Here is a 15,965-nt window from a genome sequence, read left to right as displayed (position 1 = left end):
TTTCTAAAACCAGCTTGAACATCAGGAAGTTCATGGTTCACGTACTACTGAAGCCTGGTTTGGAGAATTTTGAGCATTACTTTGCTAGCGTGTGAGATGAGTGCAATTGTGCAGTAGTTTGAGCATTCTTTGGTATTGCCTTTCTTTGGGATTGGAATGAAAACTGACCTTTTCCAGTCCTGTGGCCACTGCTGAGTTTTCCAAATTTGCTGGCATATTGAGTGCAGCACTTTCACAGCATCATCTTTCAGGATTTGAAATAGTTCAACTGGAATTCCATCACCTCCACTAGCTTTGTTCATAGTGATGCTTTCTAAGGCCCACTTGACTTCACTTTCCAGGATGTCTGGCTCTAGGTGAGTGATCACATCATCATGATTATCTTGGTTGTGAAGATCTTTTTTGTACAGTTCTTCTGGGTATTCTTGCCACCTCTTCTTAATATCTTCTGCTTCTGTTAGGCCCATACCATTTCTGTCCTTTATCGAGCCCATCTTTGCATGAAATATTCCCTTGGTATCTCTAATTTTCTTGAAGAGATCTCTAGTCTTTCCCATTCTGTTGTTTTCCTCTATTTCTTTGTGGTGATCGCTGAGGAAGGCTTTCTTATCTCTCCTTGCTATTCTTTGGAACTCTGCATTCAGATGCTTATATCTTTCCTTTTCTCCTTTGCCTTTCGCTTCTCTTGTAACAGCTATTTGTAAGGCCTCCTCAGACAGCCATTTTGCTGTTTTGCATTTCTTGTCTATGAAGATGGTCTTGATCCCTGTTTCCTGTACAATGTCATGAACCTCTGTCCATAGTTCATCAGGCACTCTATCAGATCTAGTTCCTTAAATCTATTTCTCACTTCCACTGTATAATCATAAGGGATTTGATTTAGGTCAAAATCAAATGGTGCAGATGGTGACTGCAGCCATGAAATTAAAAGACGCTTACTCCTTGGAAGAAAAGTTATGACCAACCTAGATAGTATATTGAAAAGCAGAGACATTACTTTGTCAACAAAGGTCTGTCGAGTCAAAGCTATGGTTTTTCCAGTGGTCATGTATGGATGTGAAAGTTGGACTGTGAAGAAAGCTGAGCACCAAAGAATTGATACTTTTGAACTGTGGTGTTGAAGAAGACTCTTGAGAGTCCCTTGGACTGCAGTGAGGTCCAACCTGTCCATCCTAAAGGAGATCAGTCCTGGGTTTTCATTGGAAGGACTGACATTGAAGCTGAAATCCAATACTTTGGCCACCTCTTGAGAAGAGTTGACTCATTGGAAAAGACTTCGATACTGGGAGGGATTGGGGGCAGGAAGAGAAGGGGACGACAGAGGATGAGATGGCTGGATGGCATCACTGACTCGATGGACATGAGTTTGAGTGAATTCCAGGAGTTGGTGATGGACAAGGAGGCCTGGTGTGTTGTGATTCATGGGATCGCAAAGAGTCTGACACGACTGAATGACTGAACTGAACTGAACTGAACTGAACTGAAAAACTAGTTTAAGATATCTCTGGTGGAATGCAGCAATTTACAAAAGCTGTTAAAATGTCTAAATACTACCGGGGTCCAGCCCCAGTGGATCCAGGGTGATTCGAAGGTGGGGGGACGGCGTCAGCGTCTTTGGAAAAATACATATTTAATTACAGATATAGAGAGAGATTAGAAACGGATAGTGTAGTAGGAGAATTAGTGGAGAAAAGAGGCTGAATTCAGCCAGAGAAACGGGAGCAAGAAAGAAGCGACATGGTGGAATCAGTCTTTCCGGAAACTGATCCGATTTCTTTATTTTTGGGTTTGCTTATATACCTTTTGTTACACATAGGGATGAATACAGAGTCACGCGGGGGGTCTTAGGGATGTTACATTATCTTCTGGCCATGAGTGAGACCTGCTGACATTCTATGATCCTTTCTGATAACCAAAAACCTTATTTCTTCCAAGGGTGTTTTCTCTTAACCCAGGCACCACCCTCCAGATAAAGTTGCATTCCTATAGGGTGAGGGTGTAGTGAGTTACAATCAAGAAAGGAATTTATTTAACCCAAGGTTAACAGGATTAATCTTAAAGGTTAATACTTATTTCTCCTATATGTTTAAAGGTTAATACTTATTTCTCCTATATTTTAGTTATATTCATTATACGGGCAGGGAATATGGAGATTTAGCAGCAAACATCAGCCCAACAAATGAAAATCCTTTTACCAATGTTCCCCTTAAGATCTATTTAGTCTTAAGATAGTGATAAAGTTACATTTTTACATAACAAAGACACAGTGATTTATAACAAAGCACAGTGATCTATTACAAAAGAGAAAATCCATTAACTCCAAAAGTCTAGTATTGCTAACATCAAAAACTACTATATTTCCTTTTCTATATTCCAAATACATTGATTAATATATTCCCAGGTGCCTAAGGATATGGAGGCCTGGCGGCAATCATTGACTCAATGATAAGAAAAAGCCCTATGCTAATTAAGACTCTCAAAATACTCTAAAACTCTCTGTGCTGTTTAGTGGCAGGAGTATGGATAATCCTGTCACACAAGCTAGTCTGTCAGAAGAGAGGTTTGACCTGAGACATCCTTGTCCCACCCAGAGCAGGGAATTAGCAGCAATTATTGACACAACAAATGAAAAACCCTTCACCAATATAATTCCTAACCAACCCACTATACTAATAATTTCTAACTCCCCAAAAGAATTTGCCTTTAGTAAGTCTAAAACATCTCATGCCTCTCAGGTTGGGAGGCTGTAAACAATCACATGTGGCCGGACGAACCTATACAGGTGGGCTAGATAACCTTCAGAGGAGTCCATAAGCTGAAACACTCTTATCACGCCCAGGAATTTTTATTGCCTCGGAGCTGCACGTTTACTCCTTCTCCGAGAGAAACGGTTATGGGGGAGAGCCCTCCATAAAGTCAGAGGTGTAGGCGAGAGCATAAAACAGACTCTGGATTTGGGGTAGATGCTCGGGAACAGGGGGTTTCCTGAGGCTTGATCACTCCTTTGCGTATGCCAAGCCTCCTTCCTCATGACCTTTGCCATGGGCGGAGTTCCTCACGCTGGCCCCCAACAAAATACCCCAGCTTATCTGGATGCAAAAGGTGATGAGCCATGTAAGTTTGCTGGCGGCTTTTTTTTTTTCCTCTGATACTTAAACTCCCTTTATAAGTTTAGGAATATTCTTTCTCAGTCCTTACTACACATATAATTTGAACTCACTGATATTAAATCAGTCTGAAGATTCCCAGTGAAGCAAAGTTACACAGCTCAAAACTCCCCTCCGGGTCCTCCCCACCATTCTATGCAAAATAAAGAACTCTCACAACAAAAGAAAAAAATTTTTACAGTACCTGGTGGCTCAGATGGTAAAGCGTCTGTCTACAATGCAGGAGACCCGGGTTCAGTCCCTGGGTCGGGAAGATCCTCTCCTGGAGAAGGAAATGGCAATCCACTCCAGTACTATTGCCTGAAAAATCCCATGGACAGTGGAGCCTGGTAGGCTACAGTCCATGGGGTTGCAAAGAGTCGGACACAACTGAGTGACTTCACTTACTTAAGGTTGATTATGCCCAGCTCCCAGATGGTCCCAGCCTCTGCCCGATCTCCAGAATTCCTTGCCCCAGCCATTTAAGAGATAACAACTCTGAACAAACTTGGAGAAGAACAGGCCACCTTAAGACAGTAGATTTCCACATATATGCCTGTATAATGGAGAAGGAAATGGCAACCCACTCCAGTGTTCTTGCCTGGAAAATCCCATGGACAGAGGAGCCTGGTAGGCTGCAGTTTGTGGGGTCTCGAAGAGTGGACACGACTGAGTGACTTCACTTTCACTTTTCACTTTCATGTATTGGAGAAGGAAATGGCAACCCACTCCAGTGTTCTTGCTTGGAGAATCCCTGGGATAGAGGAGCCTGGAGGGCTGCCATCTGTGGGGTTGCACAGAGTTGAACACGACAGAAGTGACTTAGCAGCAGCAGCAGCAGCCTGTAATATATTTACTCTTTTCTTGGGTTAGTGCAGTAGCTCACTAATCTGACTGCTGCCCCTTCTCGCCTCATTAAAGGTGATCTATTCCTGTAAAGTGCTGGTCTCCTTCTTTTTTCTGAACCTCGTCTTCTCTAACTCCCTTACCCTACACCCAGGACCAAGAAACGGAACATTCCCAAGAAGATCCTCCAGAACAAAAAAATGTCTAAATAATAAACATCCTAAGCCTAGCCAGCGTGAACCAATTATAGAAGCCTGTCTGAATTGTGATTTTAACTAAAAGTTTACACCAAGTTACTGTATTGTTTTTCTTAAGAAAGAAGGTATTTAAGGAAAGGAAATTTCTGAAATATGTAAATGGATGTCAGAAAGATCAAATTTGGCAAGGTGTGTGTTTTAGTTTACTATTGCTGCTATAACAAATGACCATAAACTTGGTGATGTGAAACAGCACACATTTATTATTTTACAGTTCCTGTGGTCAGAAGTCCTAACTTCATGGGTCTCTCATTGGGGCTAAAGTCACAGAGTCACCGGGACTGTGTTCCTGCCTAAAAGCTCTAGAGGAGAATTTTTTCTTGTCTTTTCCAACTTCTAAAGGTTGCCCACACACCTTAGCTCACAGCCCCCTTTCATTTTCAAAGCCAGCAATGGCCAATTGACTCACATAGCATCACTCTGACAGTGACTCTTCTGCCTCCCTTTTCTGCATTTAAAATACTCTGTGATTACTACGTTGGGTGCACCTGAATAAGCTGGATTCTTTATTTTAAATTCAACCTATTAGCAATCTCAACTCCATATTCAGACTCAATTTTCCTTTGCCCTGTAACTCAAGGTTTGATCGCTGGCCCACCCACTCACCTCCTATTGTGTGCCTGGTTCATAACGGGTTGAGGACCCTGGACCTAACTTATTCACAGGTGTTTGAGGATTAGAATGTGGACATCTTTGGATGGGATGCGCTATTCTGACTTCTGTAATGCCTTCCATTTATTCAATGGCTCTGGCTCACGGACTTAGGTATCTATCTAGGCTCTTCAACAGGTATGGTCTTAAAATGGAAGTGATGCCTCAGAGTGATATAGCTAAATAGCCCTGGCTCCTACTGATTCTTATAACTAACAAAAAACCTTTTGTAAAATGAATGCTTTGTGGTATTGAACGCTACCTTCTCCAGAATCTTATACATTGACTTCCCCCCAATGCCGTTTTAGAGAAGTCTCTCAGAGCTATCTGAGATGCTCCCTCCTAGGCTGCAGTCCTCATTTTGTCCCCAGTAAAACTTAACTTGCCACTCTCAAGTTGTACATCTTTTTTAGTCAACAGTTATTGCGACCACAAAGGGACCCAGAGTGGACTTCCTTCCTTCAGCTGGACTCCACGAGGAACCGGAGCTTTGGTACCAGCAGCGGCCCCTTGTGCCCATTCTTGGGGAGTGCAGATGAATTTGCAGTGCGACTCCTGGCTGGTGAAATTCTGGTTTGGTTTGGTTTGAGTGTGCAGACATCTGGTACATACTGCTCGAGCTAATATGGAAATTGCTTATTATAAGGTTCCACACTCCACCTGGGAACCCCTTGGAAAAACAGATTTTTTTTTTGACTGGTCAATCTATAGCTATGACAAGAAAAACGGCCTAAAATATTAGATCTTTATTGACAATAGGATAGGAAAATGGACTAAAGTTCCCTTATGTCTAGGACTTCCTTCTGTAATTAACAGCCTGGGGCTGATCAAACTAAGACCCTCACTTCCCTAGAGGGACAATCCCTGCTGGGACCAATCTGCCCTTGTTATAAGGACCAACTTGAGCACTGTCTGGTCTAAATTCTGGCTATAAAACTATGATCAGAGAAAAATATTATTTTTGACAATGTGGTCACAATATTCTTTAGACTCCAGAAAAAGCTTGAAGAAAAAAATTATCTTTTTAAGAATACTTGCCCTGAGGAAATAATTCCGCCTGGAATGTGGGAGTCCCAGGTTTGATCCCTGGGTCGGGAAGATCCCCTAGAGAAGGAAATGGCAACCCACTCCAGTACTCTTGCCTGGAGAATCCCATGGAGGGAGGAGCTGGTAGGCTACAGACCATGAGGTCGCAAAGAGTTGGACACCACTGAGCAACTTCACTTTCGCTTTCACTTACTAAGTAGTCCTCCAGTAATAATTTGGCTTTTCACATGGATTTGCCTATAGAAACATAATACTCTGAGTAGTGAACAAAAGTATTTGGTCAATTTGGCAATTATTATTATCCTCATAGATTAACACATTTATACTGGCTTTTTAACATATGAACTTCTGTGTGTTTGGTTAATGTGTGTCCACACCTAAGAGATGGTCTAGACTTGGTAGACTGGCAGCTCAGGGTTCTGAACCTGTGAGAATAAAAGCCAGATTGTAAAACTCTGAAGAAATCCATCTGTCTCAGTAATCTTCCCAAATGATTGAAATCTGACTTTAATGTATTTTTCAAACTCATACTCAGAATGGATCTCACAGTCTGGCTGTGGACTGAAAGGCTCTCCTGATTGCTCCCATCACATCCTTTACTCCTGGAACACTGGCTAATTTCCTTCAATGAATGAATCTTTTCATTCATTCTTTTTTCAAATTTGTGTGTTTTAATTAGACTCCTTTGATTACTAATGTTCCTTTCAGAAATGTACAGTTCACTATACAAAGAAACATGAATTGACAATAGAACCGTAACTAGAAAACTATGCAAGGTTGAGGCATACTTCTTTTTTAATTATCTTTTTAAACTAGGTTTCATTTTAGACTTGCTTAAAAAGTTGAAATATAGGTGATTTACAATGTTATGTTAATTTGTGCTGTACAGCAGAGTGATTTAGTTATACATATACATTAATTCAGTTCAGTTCAGTTCAGTCACTCAGTCGTGTCCGACTCTGTGCGACCCCATGAATCGCAGCACGCCAGGCCTCCCTGTTCATCACCAACTCCCGGACTTCACTCAGACTCACGTCCATCAAGTCAGTGGTGCCATCCAGCCATCTCATCCTCTGTCATCCCCTTCTCCTTCTGCCCCTGATCTCTCCCAGCATCAGAGTCTTTTCCAATGAGTCAACTCTTTACATGAGGTGGCCAAATTGCTGGAGTTTCAGTTTCAGCATCATTCCCTCCAAAGAAATCCCAGGGCATACCTTCTTTTTTAAAAATACTTTTCCATTATGGTTTATTATAGGATACTGAATGTATTTCCCTCTGCTATACAGTAGGATCATGTTGTTTATCTACTCTATATGTAATAGCTTAGAGCTGCTAACCCCAACCTCCCACTATATCTTCCTCCCCAGCTCCATCCCCCTTGGCAACAGTCTGTCTCTATGTCTGTGAATCTGTTTCATAGATAGGTTCATTTGTGTTATTTTAGATTCCACATATAAGTGATATCATATGGTATTTGTCTTTCTCTGACTTACTTCACTTAACATGATAATCTCTAGTTGCAACCATGTTGCTGCAGATATTTTATTCTTTTTATGGCTGAGTAGTACTCTGTTGTAAATCTGGATCACATCTTCTTTCTCCATTCATCTGTTGATGGACATTAAGGTTGTTTCCGCATCTTGGCTATTGTGAATACTGCTGCTATGAACATAGGAATGCCTGTATCTTTTTAAATTATAGTTTTGTCTGGATATATGCCAATGAGTGGGATTGCTGGGTCATATGGTAATTCTATTTTCAGTTTTCTGAGGAACCTCTATACTGTTTTTCATCGTGGCTTCACCAACTTACATTCCCACCAACAGTGTAGGAGGGTTCCCTTTTCTTCACACCCTCTCCAGCATATTTTATTTGTAGACATTTTAATGATGGCCATTCTGACTGGTGTGAGGTGGTACTTCATTGCAGTAGTTTCTCTAATAATTAGCAAACTTGAGCATCTTTTCATGGAGGCTTACTTCTTTCTTATGTTTTCTTGTTTCCAGCTAGCCTGTGTATTCCCTCCATTCTCTGTCTACTTCATAGTCTCTGCTCACTGTAACTAACTTTTGTGCTCTTCAGCTTTTCTTTATATCGTGAACTTTGAACTTAGCTTCCACTCTATTTCATTACCATTTCTATTCTGGTTTATTCATATGCGTAGAGGTCACACACAAAAAATATTTTCCAGGGATTCTGCACCGCACAGCTAGGGGCAGTCCTGATTAGAATTACCACGACTGGCTAAGAGCATGATCCTTAACCTTGACTGGTTTAGAGTTTACCTGTGGCGGGGATGGGGATCGGGAGGGTTCCTAAAACATTGTATTTCTCAAGCTTTACTTCCAGACCAAAAGCTTCTGTAGAACTAATGTACATATACATGTATTTATATGACTGTATATGTATTTAAGGTTGAACAAGGGAAAACTGTGGAAGCATATGCACCCAAAGTTATAATGGGATTAGTGAGATAGAACAAGGCTGCTGCTAAGATATGGATTCTTGGGCAAAAATTTTTGTGGGCTCTCTTTCTGTATTAACATTCTGAATAAAAAATGTACTCCACTGGAGACTATAAAGTTAAAAACAAAAAGAACTGTAGAAACATTGTACTCTGGTTTGTACATCCGTTTTTCATAAGAATGTAGGCTAACAATTCTGAATATGCTTTGCATGTATGCTGAGGTTGAACAAATAAGTAAATGGATAATAGCTCACGGGAGCCAGATTTCTTACTATCAGATAAAGAAGTTACAAATAATCAACGGAGAAAGGATAGACTGAACTCTATGGTAATGAATTAGAGTTAGCAATCAGAGAATTAACTCTGTTTAGTTCATTATATACACAAACAGATATAAAATAATCATAGATATGTTTGTACACAGGTATTAGTATACATATATATATTTCCTAGTTCTACCTGCTGAGAGAAGCTAGGAGAAGTGACACCTCAATTGCAAGAAGCACACTCACAGCAGATCTTAGTTTCCAAATACTATTCTCCAATAAAAGGAACCCAGGATCCTTGGAGAAATAGCCAGTTATAAGGTTGGGGAGGGAAAATGCAAGATGGTCCTAATTCATACTACCAGTAACGAAGGAAGTGAGCAAAAATGAAAAAAAAGGAAGGAAATGTATCAAAAGGACACAGGAGTCAACTTGAAAAAAGACCCCAATAGTCTAAGGTGGAAAGGCTTGAGCAATGGCAACAACAAAATAGTGTACTATTGTAGCCCCCAAAATAAAATAAATATACCTGAATCCATATTGATACAAATATGTATTTGAATAAATAAATGGGTAAAAAGAGATAAATCCTCCTTACTGAAGAATTTCAAACAATACATGCACATACTTTCCACTATTTATAAGATGGAACTTTTGGGGTTATTTTGACCTCCATGGAATATTTGGCAATATCTGCAGACATTTTTGCTTGTCACAACTATGAGGTGGGTGCTAAGGGCATCTATTAGGTAGAGGCCAGGGATGTTGTTAAATATCCTGCAATGCTGTATGTGCAACAACACTGAATTATCCATCCCAAAGTGCCAGTAGTGCCAAGTCTGAGAAACTTCTGTCTGTGATATATGTGGTGAGACGGGTGTGTTATGATTATGAGAACAAGGCAGTCAGGCTAGAATGACAAAACTAAAAGACAAGGGAAAAAAACTGGTTCGTTGTGGAAATAACCCACCCTCAAAAAACTGCCTCCAGACTTCCTGTTACGTGGAAATAATGTCTCTTTATTGTTTAAACAACTTTCAGTTGCCATTTCTAATATCCACAGACAAGATCATCCTAATTGACAAGGAGAGAGAAGAAGGATTGGGACAAAATATGGTAAGCACATTCTATAAGCACAGAGTGTCCCAGGGCAAGAGGAAATGGCCAACCCTGGTACTGACTCTCTGAAGTGTTATTTACTCTGGGAAGCTCTCCAAAATAAGTTCTGTTGTTGAAATTCTCAGCTAGACACTTCCATCACATTAAACCACACTGATTTTATTTGTTCTTCTCAGAAAATTGAATAAAAACTATTTGTGAGTTGAAATTAGGAAGCATAAATTATACTTTTTATATATTCTTTGAGTAAACAGCCTCAAAACTTTTCTTTTCAAAGACTTTAAAATGCTGAAAAGGGGAGAAATAGCATGATCTCTTTAAATTTGCAACTTAGAAAAATGGTTGGAACTCATCTTTGTTGTTATTCAGTCGCTAAGTCGTGTCTGACTTTTTGCAACCTCATGGACGTCAGCATGCCAGGCTTCCCTGTCCTTCACTATCTCCTGGAGTTTGCTCAAACTTATGTCCATTGAGTTGCTGATGCCATCCAATCATCTCATCCTCTGGAACTGAACTTGAAAAATGATTTTTGTGTTCATTATAAAACAATGGATAAATGGGGATAGGAAAAAATGGAGAAAGAAAAACGTTACTGAATTTTACTTTTTCTTTTTTCTCTCTAATGTGATACAAGGGAGGAAATCATGGAATACAGAGCATAGTGAAAAACTTTAAATGATCTTATAGGAGCTATTTATTATTAAGAGATGATTAAGGCAACACTGGGGGCAAGAGATTCAGGGATCCATGGCCAATAAGAGAAATGCCTTGTATAATTTGATTTAAAAGTTTTCCTTGTGATAAATCATAGTGGGAAAGAATATAAAATATATTTATATAAATAAATAAAAATATAAACAAATATTGAATATATATAAGAATAAATATAATATATAATAAATATAATATAAATAAGAATATATATAGGTGTATGTATATAGGGCTTCCTTGGTGGCGCAGACAGTAAAGCCTCTACCTGCAATGCAAGAGACCCAAGTTCGATACCTGAGTCAGAAAGATCCCCTGGAGAAGGGAATGGCTATGAACACCAGTATTCTTGTCTGGAGAATGCCATGGACAGAGGAACCTGGTGGGCTACAGTCCGTGCTACAGTCCAAAAAGTCTGACACAACTGAGTGACTAACACACACATATATATATACATGTATTGTGTTTGTTCAGTAGAAATTAACACAATATTGTAAAATACTTGAATTTGGTGAGTTCATACTCTAACACTATCTCTCATTACACATTGTACATTTAATAATGATTAGAAACATTTTTAATATGAGCTGTCTTCTAAATGAACATTTTTTAATACAGAAATCCTTATTTAGTGCTTGCTTCAGCAGCATATATACTAAAATTGGAATGATATAGAGATTAGCATGGCCCCTGTGCAAGGATAACATGAAAATTTGTGAATATTCACATTAAAAAAAAATCCCATTCAACTGCTGGGTAATCAATTCTTGATCTTCTATCTCGTGACTCAAATTCAGCTACCCAAAACTATAGTTAATAATAATTACATGTATATATTTTACTTAATCCTATTGACATGCCTATTAAGTGGTATTATTAGGCTCTTTTTATGGATAAGCAAATAGGCTGAAAAGTTAAACAACCAGCTCAGGTCTACAAGTGTAGTATGGTGGAGCCAGAATGCAACACCAGTCTGCGTGTCTAGAGTGGGTATGACTTCTGTATTATATAAATAGTGCCAAGAAGGGACAACCAAGTAATTGTCAACACTGAACATATTAAGGACCAGCAAATATCACACTCCCACAGGCCCTCACACAGTACTGAACACTTTACTAATGATTCCTCAATAAATACTTATGATTAATTTTTAAATGTCCTTGTTGAAACAGAACTATACTGTTCATGAATAGTGGGCAGAGCACTGAATAGAACAATAGACCCAGATGTTAACAAGGGCTCTTCTATTAACTAACTATGTGGCCTTGGACAAATTACTTGTCGGAGGCTCAGCTTTAGAGTCAGAATAATGGTTCTTGATGGTCAGTTGTCACGGTTGGTGAGCAGTAGCCGAGCCAAGATGCTACGGAATCTTCTATCTCTCCATTAGATTACTAAGAGGACCATAAGTACTGCTTTATGCAGGCAGTTTGAAAATAAGCTTCCAGCAAAACAAAAGCTGTTTCGGGAGGATAATGGAATTCCAGTGCATCTGAAGGGTAGGTTAGGTGACGCTTCCTATATAGAACCACCATGGTTCTTGCAGTTGGTGAAACAGCAGATGCCGTATATCAGCTGGCTGTGGTTTCATTTCCCAAAAAGCAGGACTGACTTCAGTTTATCTTCCCAGCAATCAGTTCCTTCAATTCCATTTATCTCTGTGTGGACCAGTAAATCTGATAGCAACTGAGTTCTTTGAGTCAGTATTTATTGACTTGTTCTAACTGCCATCAATAAAGCAGTCTTTACCATGAAAAAAACAAGTCAGAATAACAATACCAGCTGGGCCTGCTTTCCAATGTTGGACAACATATGGAGGTGATCTTTGGAAAACATGATTTGTTGAACAAATGAAAGGCTTTACAGTCTCAAATTCTAAGCTCAAGAAGTCCATTTAACCTCTGCTATACTGACTGAATTGATTATGGTGTAAACCTAGCTCAACAGCCCACCGTAAGTCTGGCTGATAACTTCATCCTTTCATTGGATTCTACTTCTCTGAACCTATTTTTGGCATTTATCATTTGATTCCATATCTCTTTCACCCAAACCAATCAGTTTCCAAAGTAATTTTCTGGCACCAAAGAGAAGAAAGTATGCTGCCCAGATCACAGGGGCAAACTGTTCAAAAGGCCACAGGAAACTTCTGTCCCTTCTTCTTACCCCAGTTGCATTAATCATATTTAAAATTTTTCTGTATGACATTTTGACATCTTAAATAATCTTAGTGGCTGGGTAGAGACTGCTCCAGCAGGGCTAGCTAATTCTTAGGGAGTGCAAAGGATCCAACAAGATGTATGCCCTTGATATAAACTAAGGAATCCAGAGCCATCATACCTTTGCTATCTGGCCCATATTCCTGTGCCTTAATCACCACGGGGTTAGGTGCCAGGCAATAAGGGCCACCCCATCATAGGAACAGAATAAAGGGACAAAGTATAGCAATTCAATAAGTAATCCCACTAGGGAAACATAAGTAAAGAAAAATGTATGGGATGGGACTTCCCTGGTGGTCCAGTGGCTAAGACTCTGAACTCCCAAAGCAGAAAGCCTAGGTTTGATCCCTGTTTAGGGAAGTAGATCTTACATACCATCACTAAGAGTTTGCATGCTGCAACTAAAGATTCCACATGCTGCAACTGAAGATCTATAATATGTGCTGGAACTAAGACTCAGCACAGCCAAATAGGTAAATAAGTAAATATTATTTTTGAAAAAGAAAAAATGTATGATAGACCCTCGTAAGTTAAGGATCACTCAAGAAAGCATGTTTGCTTAACAAAACCATGCCAGGGAGCCATAAGTCATGACCCAGAGCAATAAAACAATGGTGGAGTGGGATGATTTGGGAGAATGGCATTGAAACATGTATAATATCATATAAGAAATGAATCGCCAGTCTAGGTTCGATGCAGGATACAGGATGCTTGGGGCTGGTGCACTGGGATGACCCAGACGGATGGTATGGGAAGGGAGGTGGGAGGGGGGTTCAGGATTGGGAACACGTGTACACCCGTGGTAGATTCATATTGATGTATGGCAAAACCAATATAATATTGTAAAGTAAAATAATAATAATAATAATAAAATAAAATAGAAAGCAAATGAAGGAAATAAAAAATCCTCCACGGAAATTCCCTGGTTGTCCCTTGGTTAGGACTCCATGTTTTTACTGCCAAGGGCATGGATTCAGTCCCTGATCAGGGAGCTAGGAACCTGCAAGCCTGTGCCGCAGTCAAAAAATAAAAAAATAAAATAAAACAATGATGGAATGAGACCCATATCCTGCCCAGCAAGGGCAGTAAGTTAATGATTCCTAGGGACATGCTCCTCTGCATACACTAAAAACAAAAATATAAGGAGAAGGTGACATTATATTGAAACCTGAGATGATTTACCATATTTTAGTATATGTCACCACTTTTTTGCTTATTTTGATTGTGCCATGACAATCCCATTTTGACCATGTAGGGACAAGAAAACTTCCCCACCTGATGTGGAGGGGGAACTAATGATGGAGCTTGACATCTACTTAAGAATGAGTAAGCTGGTCTTCTCCACCTCCTCACTTTTCCTTTGACTATAAAACTGTAGCCTACTAAGCTCTTGGGCAGCACTCCCTCACCTGCCTGCTTATAAATCTCACATGCTTTCCTACACTTCTAAACTTTTCCTTACCTGTCACTGCCTCTTGCTGAATTCTTTCTGTGCCAACGCAGAAAAGCCTATTCTCGGCTGCGTCCTGAAATGCTTTCTCCCATTTCAGCTATAACCTAAAACTCAAGGACACTCTTCAAACTAGCCATTCCTAAATTGTTCATGCTGCCCGACCTTACCTTTCCCATAGGAACCCTAATAAAATATCTGGCCTAAACATATTGCACACTCCTGCCTTTGCTTCATGATCAAAATCTGGTGTTTGTTCTGTGGCTGTGTGATGAGCTGTCCCTTTTGTTTCTAGGGGAACTGTGAGAAATGTTAAACTTTTCTTGCAGTGGCACTGATCTCTCTGTGTTGTCACTCAGTCCCCTTTATAAATAAGACTTACTCGCAGAACACAGACCAGCAGGTCTTTTCAAAGCTAAAGTAGCTTAAGAGGGAGAAGAGTACTGAGTATTATCAAATAATGACTTGCCCTTCAGGGCAAGCTTATCAGGATGTACTTATTTTATGATTTGAATTCATTTACTTGAGAGTCCCTTGGACTGCAAGGAGATCCAACCAGTCCATCCTAAAGGAGATCAGTCCTGGGTGTTCATTCGAAGGACTGAGGCTGAAGCTGAAACTCCAATACTTTGGCCACCTCATGCGAAGAGTTGACTCATTGGAAAAGACCCTGATGCTGGGAGGGATTGGGGGCAGGAGGAGAACGGGACGACAGAGGATGAGATGGCTGGATGGTATCACCGACTCGATGGACATGAGTTTGAGTGAACTCCGGGAGTTGGTGATGGACAGGGAGGCCTGGTGTGCTGCGATTCAGGGGGTCGCAAAGAGTCGGACACGACTGAGCGACTGTACTGAACTGAACTGAATTCCTTTACTTGGCAAATCTTGATCTATGTTTAAAAAAAACCAAAACAGTGGATAGCTCAAATGTGTGTGTTAGTTGCTCAGTTGTGTCCAACTCTGCGATCCCATGGACCGTAGCCTACCAGGCTCCTCTGTCCATGGAATTCTCCAAGCAAGAATACTTGAGTGGGTAGCCATTCCCTTCTCCAGGAGATCTTCCAGACCTAGGGACTAAGCCCTGGTTTCCTGCATTGCAGCAGATTTTCTACTGTCTGAGCCACCAGGGAAGCCCCTAGTTCACATGAGTGAAATTCAAAATATTTCTTTGTGAGAAGGGAAAATGAGACTTGGTGTAAATTAACCCCATCATTCTTTTTGTTTGTTTCTAATCATTGGACTGCTTGAATACTCATCTCCCTTTTTATTCACCTTATTTATTCTTTGTCTTCTTTGAGTTTTCTTCCTTGAGACTAAAATGATAGAGTTTGTTTAAAACTTAAAGACAGAGTTCTGTCTTCAGTATGGAAAATATACTGAACATCAGTCCATTTGGGCTTCTGTAACAAAATACCATAAACTGGGTGGCCTAAAAACAACAAACATTTATTTCTTGCAGTTCTAGAATCTGAGAAGTCCATGATCAAGACTACAGACAAAATTATGTCTGTTGAGAACCCTTTTCTTGGGTCATAGGCAGTTTTTCTCTGTGTCGTCATATGGCAGAAGGGGAAAGTGGTCTCTGGAGTGTCTTTTATAAGAGCACCAGCCCCATTCAGGAGAGCTCCACCCTCATGACCTACCACCTTCTTAAGGCTCCACCCATCACATTGGACCCTAGGTTTCAATATACTAGTTCTGGAGGAGACAAAGATACAGACCTTAGCACTAAATACAAGAAAGTCGGTTAATTTGCCCACAGAATACATTAAAGAAGATCTCTTCAATC

The 15,965-nt window shown here is 40.1% G+C and overlaps 1 non-coding gene and 1 pseudogene across 1 annotated transcript; both read left to right on the top strand.

Moving 5' to 3' along the window:
- Positions 1-11,138: 11,138 nt before the first annotated feature.
- On the top strand, positions 11,139-11,242 carry LOC120863138. The gene has a single exon (XR_005720940.1). It is a non-coding gene; the product is annotated as a U6 spliceosomal RNA (small nuclear RNA).
- A 625-nt stretch (positions 11,243-11,867) lies between these two features.
- On the top strand, positions 11,868-12,118 carry LOC120862954 (annotated as a pseudogene).
- The last annotated feature ends 3,847 nt before the right edge of the window (positions 12,119-15,965 follow it).

Source organism: Oryx dammah, unplaced genomic scaffold (assembly GCF_014754425.2).
Source record: "Oryx dammah isolate SB20612 unplaced genomic scaffold, SCBI_Odam_1.1 HiC_scaffold_4, whole genome shotgun sequence".
NCBI lineage: Eukaryota > Metazoa > Chordata > Mammalia > Artiodactyla > Bovidae > Oryx > Oryx dammah.
This window is presented reverse-complemented; position numbering and strand designations above follow the sequence as displayed.